Below are 5,361 nucleotides of genomic sequence, written 5' to 3'. Positions count from 1 at the left end.
GCTCGGTGAGCCGGGGAGGGGGCTGGAGGGACGGGCGGGGGGGGGATAACGGGGTGTCACGGGGTGCTGTGCCTCTCTGTGGCTTCTTTTAACGACGGCAGGGGTCAGCTGATTCCAGCAGCCGCGGCTCCCCGGGCCCAGCCGGCTTCCCCTAGCCCAGGCCTGGTTATTGAGGACGAAAGCGCGCCGGAGAAAACAGACCCTGAATGGGTCTCTGGGCCCAGTCGGGGGGCTTCCCTGTGGGGGCCGGTACAAGCCGACCGGGACTCTTCCCCAAGGAGTCTCTCACATCAGGCTGCTGCTTTACCCCAGTTTGGGCGTCTGGGGCCGGGGCCTCTGAAATGAGTCCGTGCCGCAGCGCCCGCCACTTCCAAGAGGGGGAGAGGCAGTGGGGATTGGCGTGGGGCCGCTCCGAGTGCTCCCCCACAAGCCCACCGAGGCGTCTAACCCTTACTGGTAGGCTGGGGCACAGGGGAGCGCCCGCAAGCCCTGGAGCGGCTGGCACCTCTGGGGGAAGAGACCGAGATGTATCCATGTGCCCATCTTAACCTACCAGTCCCCACTCCCCCGAGCCAGGGAGAGATCCCAGGAGTCCTGGCGCCCAGCCCCCACTGCTCTAACCACTAGATCCCACTCTCCACCCAGGTCTGGGGAGAGATCCCAGGAGTCTGGGGGGAAGAATGGGGGGCTGCAATAATTATTTAAGGGGGGGAGCGAGAGGCCAAAAGCTTTATAACGTTTCAAACACAGATCACCACCATCCCCAGCTGCCATTTTCCGGCTCCGCCTCTCGGGAAATTTCCCCAACCGCTGGCACTATTTTTTCGCTGGTGCAAGTGCCGCTTGCTGGCGTCTCCCCTGCCGAGCCGCGCTCTGCGGGATGGTTGCAAGACTCAGGCCCGGAGCTGGAGGAGGCTGAGGGGCGGACGTGAGAAGGACGAGGGGGGATCTCAGACGATTGTTCCGTGTCCAGCCGGGGCTGGAGAAGAAGGAAGCAGGAGCTTGCAGCCAGGGCGATATTCGGACCAACGCTCTGGCCCAGATTACCTGGCGTCCCCGGCGCTGGAGGGTTTTAAGACCAGGTTGGACGTGCGCCTGTCGGGACGATACGGGTTTCCGTGGCCCTGCCTTGGTGCATCCACCCATCGTGCTTCCTCCTGGCCCAACGTTTCTAGGACTTCTTACCCCCATGTGGACCCCTGAAATTTGTCATGGCTTCCCGGCGGCTGAACCTTTCCTCCCGCCGGCAGCTCTGCTTGGTCATGTTGGGACGGTGTCACCTGGTTCTTCATTGCTCCCAGCCGGCCAGGCATCACGCCCGCATCCTGCGCCCCACTTGTGTGCCGGCTGGCTCCCTTCCCGCTGCTGCGTTAACCACCGTGCAAAGCCGAGGGGGAAACCGAGGCACGGGGCAGGCTCATAAACCCATCACAGCAACTTCCCGCGGCGGCAGGCGCCTCTGACAAACATCTCCTGGGGCAGGCTGCGGGTCTGGCTCCGAGTCCACCCCCGGGGCAGCCGGGCACTATGCAAAACCGCTCCCTGATTCGGAGTTGGGACGGGTCCTGCTTTTCATGGCGAGGTGGAACAACTCTTAGACCCGGGGTATTTTCTCCCCCTGCAGGTGTTTACGAACGATATAAAATCGCCTCTTGGGTCAACTCAACCCGTTCCCTCCGGCCGGCGCCCTCTGCGGCCCTGGAATTTTGTGGCTTTGATCTGCACCCAGAACTTCATAGACGCACATCAGAGCGGCCAGCCTGGGTCAGACCAAAGGTCCCTCTAGCCTGGTCTCCTGTCCGCCGACAGTGGCCAATGCCAGGAGCGCCAGAGGGAATGAACAGAACAGGGAATCATCCAGTGATCCATCCCGTCACCCATTCCCAGCTTCTGGCAAACAGTTATTAGCGACACCATCCCTGCCCAGCCTGGCTAATAGCCACTGATGGACCTGTCCTCCAGGAACTTATCTAGTTCCTTTTTGAGCCCTGTTATAGTCTTGGCCTTCACATCATCCTGTGGCAGTGAGTTCCACAGGTTGGCAGTGCGTTGTGTGAAGAAGGACGTCCTTTTGTTTGTTTTAAACCTGCTGCCTGTTCATTGCATCGGCTGACCCCTCGTTCTTGTGTTACGGGAAGGAGTAAATAACACGTCCTGATTTACTTTCTCTGCACCACTCATGCTTTTACAGACCTCCATCATATCCCCCCTTAGTCGCCTCTTTTCCAAGCTGAAAAGTCCCAGTCTTCTGAATCGCTCCTCATACAGAGGCCGTTCCAGCCCCCTCATCGTTTGGAGGTGGAGAAGGACCCACCTTGACCCACGGCGCGGGGAGAAACCGGCGCTGAAAGGAACGAACGTCGAGCGGTCCCAGGCTTCAGTCTGAAGCGAGGGAGGTCGGGCACCAAGAGGCTCGGGCCGGCTAGGAAGCGGGACAGAGACCCCCAAAGCCAGGCGTGTGGCTGAGGGCTCTAAATTCCCCCCCGCCCAGCACCAAGGGCGAACTCCCGGCTGTCCCTGAGGGTGCTCGGGGCGGGCTGGCCACCGGGGCCACCTGGCCGAAGTGATCCACAGGCACTTGCCCCAACGAGCCCGAGAGATCAGGCCCTGAGCCCGGGGCGGTTTGACGTGAAGCCAGCGCGGGCAGCCCGGCTCCCAGCAAACGCCCTGCGGCTTTAACGAGGGGGACAAAGCAAAGAGTTATTGGCTGGTTCAAGCCAGGGCCGTGTCCACCCAGCTGGGTGCGTCCGTGGTTCCCAAAGGGGACAGTCTTGCAGCGGGGGGGCGGTGCTGAATGTCCCCACTCCCCTCCCAGAGCCAGGGAGAGAACCCAGGAGTCCTGGCGCCCAGCCCCCCTGCTCTAACCACTAGACCCCACTCCCCTCCCAGAGCTGGGCAAGAACCCAGGAGTCCTGGTGCCCAGCCCCCCCTGCTCTAACCACTAGACCTCACTCCCCTCCTGGATCCTGAGAGATGGGGAGAGGTTTGACGCGAAGCCAGCACGGGCAGCCCGGCTGCCAGCAAACTCCCTGCGGCTTTAACGAGGGGGACAAAGCAAAGAGTTATTGGCTGGTTCAAGCCAGGGCCGTGTCCACCCAGCTGGGTGCGTCCGTGGTTCCCAAAGGGGCAGTCTCGCAGCGGGGGGGGCGGCGCTGAACGGCCGTCGGGGGGGCCCGGGGGTCTCGGCGTCTGGTTCCTGCGAGAGTCCAAAGAGCAGCGAGCGAAGGCTCGGCCGTTCTCAGGCCCTCGGCTTTTATGCAGTCTAGGGGGCCGAGCCCGCTTGCACGGAGCCTGGGCCTGGGCGTGGCAGGACTTTCCCCCCGGGCTGGGGGCTGCGCGGGGCCCCCTTCGCAGGCGCTGGGCCTGCCCGCCGGGACCACAGCCGGGCGGACGAATTGAGCGGGGGGCCGGCGCTGTTGGCTCCCCGGCGGGCCAGGTTCAGAGCCCGGGTTCTCCCAGGGAGGGAGCCTGGGCCCCAGCGCCGCAGCGTTTTGTGGAGTCGAAACGCGCTGGGATAAGTCCAGGACCCACCTTAACCGGGCCAACGCCCAGGCCAAACAGCCGGGTTTCGAGCAATGAATGTGGCAGGGCTCAACTGAGGCCTTAAGCTGTGGGAAAAGCTGGCACCTGGCTGGCCACCGCCACGCCCGGGAGCCCATCTCCGACAGCTGGGGAGAGAACCCCGGAGTCCTGGCTCCCAGCTCCCCCTGCTCTAACCGCTAGCCCCCACTCCCCTCCCTGAGCTAGGAGAGAACCCAGGAGTCCTGGCTCCCTGCCCAAAGGTGTTGCTAAACCGGTGCCCAGGCCCCCAGAACAAACACACGCAGGCGCCTCACCCAGGTCAGCTCCAGCTGACGTAGCCTTGAACCTGCCACGCCTGGATGTAAACGCGCGAGCCGGCCGGATCCGCCCTTTGCCACCGAGCCCATTCTGGCTCCCTCCGGCCCCCCGGCTCTCAGGTGTCTCAGATGGAGCTGAAGCAGCCCCACTGCAAGACACCACCATAGAACCCAGGCATCCTGACACCCAACCCGCTAGACCGCACTCCTCTCCCAGAGCCAGGGAGAGAACCCAGGAGTCCTGGCTCCCAGCCCCCTGCTCTAACCACTAGACCCCCCCACCCCCGTACCAGAGTTGGAGAGAATCCCAGACTACTGGCTCCTGCCCCCCACTCTAACCACTAGACACCACTCCCCTCCCGAGCCGGGAAGAGAACCCAGGAGTCCTGGCTCCCAGCCCCTCCCTGCTCTAACCACCAGACCCCACTCCCCTCCCAGAGCTGTGGAGAGAACCCAGGAGTCCTGGCCCCCAACCCCCCTGCACTAACCACTAGACACCATTCCCCTCCCAGAGCCGGGGAGAGAACCCAGGAGTCCTGGCTCTCAGCCCCACCCTCTGCTCCAGCCACTAGACCTCCCTCCCCCCGTATCAGAGCTTGGAGAGAACCCAGGAGTCCTGGCTGTGGGGTTAATGGCCAGCTGGTGGGGACCATCTGCTGCAAACCATGGGTGGGGTTGGGGGGGGGGGCTTGAAAGAGTTAATACAGGCCAGGCTGAGGCCCGGGCTAGGGGAGCTGAGCAGAACTGGGCCTCCCTCCCTGGCCCCACGGCAAAGCTGGGAGAGGACAGACAGTGAACTGAGGAGAGAACCCAGGAGTCCTGGCTCCCAGCACCCCCCCCAGCTCTAACCACTAGACCCCACTCCCCTCCCAGAGCCAGGAAAGAACCGTGGGTCGGGCTGGCCCGGGTTGGTTCCCCCCCAGCCTGGGCTGGGCTCCCGTTTCCCCCCATTGTTCTCCCTGGTCCGGCTCCGGCTCCGTGGGAATTCGATCCTGGTTCAGCCAGTCCCAGCCGGAGCTGCCTGGTCACTCTGACCCCAGCTGCGGGGAGTGGGATGGGGGGGAGGTCAGCAGGGGGCGCCGGGCTGCAGGGTGAGGGGTCAGCGGGGGCCCTGGGCTGTGGGGTCAGTGGGGGGTGCTGGGCTGCAGGTATTGGGGCAGGGGGTCGGCGGGGGCGCTGGGCTGCAGGGGGTCAGCGGTGGGCGGAGCAAGGGGGTCAGCGGGGGGTGCCAGGCTGTAGGGAGAGGGGCAGGGGGTCAGGCTGCGGGGAGCAGGGGGCTCAGCAGGGGGGTGCCGGGAGCGGAGCGGGGGGGTCAGCAGGGGGCGCTGTCCCCTGGCGGTCAGTACTAGGCGAGGGGTCGCTGTATAAACAGCCCCTCTGCCCCACCCCAGAGGCGGCTGCACCCCAGGCCGTGGCGACTGACTTGCTGGGCAGGTATTTCCCGCTCTGGGCCCCGGCACGGGACACACCCAGCTCTGGGTTCAGGCTCTGCCAGCGAGAGACACGAGAGCCTGTTCTAGCC

The sequence above is a fragment of the Mauremys reevesii genome, linkage group 22 (genome assembly GCF_016161935.1).
Source record: "Mauremys reevesii isolate NIE-2019 linkage group 22, ASM1616193v1, whole genome shotgun sequence".
Classification (NCBI taxonomy): Eukaryota; Metazoa; Chordata; order Testudines; family Geoemydidae; genus Mauremys; species Mauremys reevesii.
The sequence above is the reverse complement of the archived record's forward strand: the minus strand, read 5'-3'. Positions refer to the sequence as shown.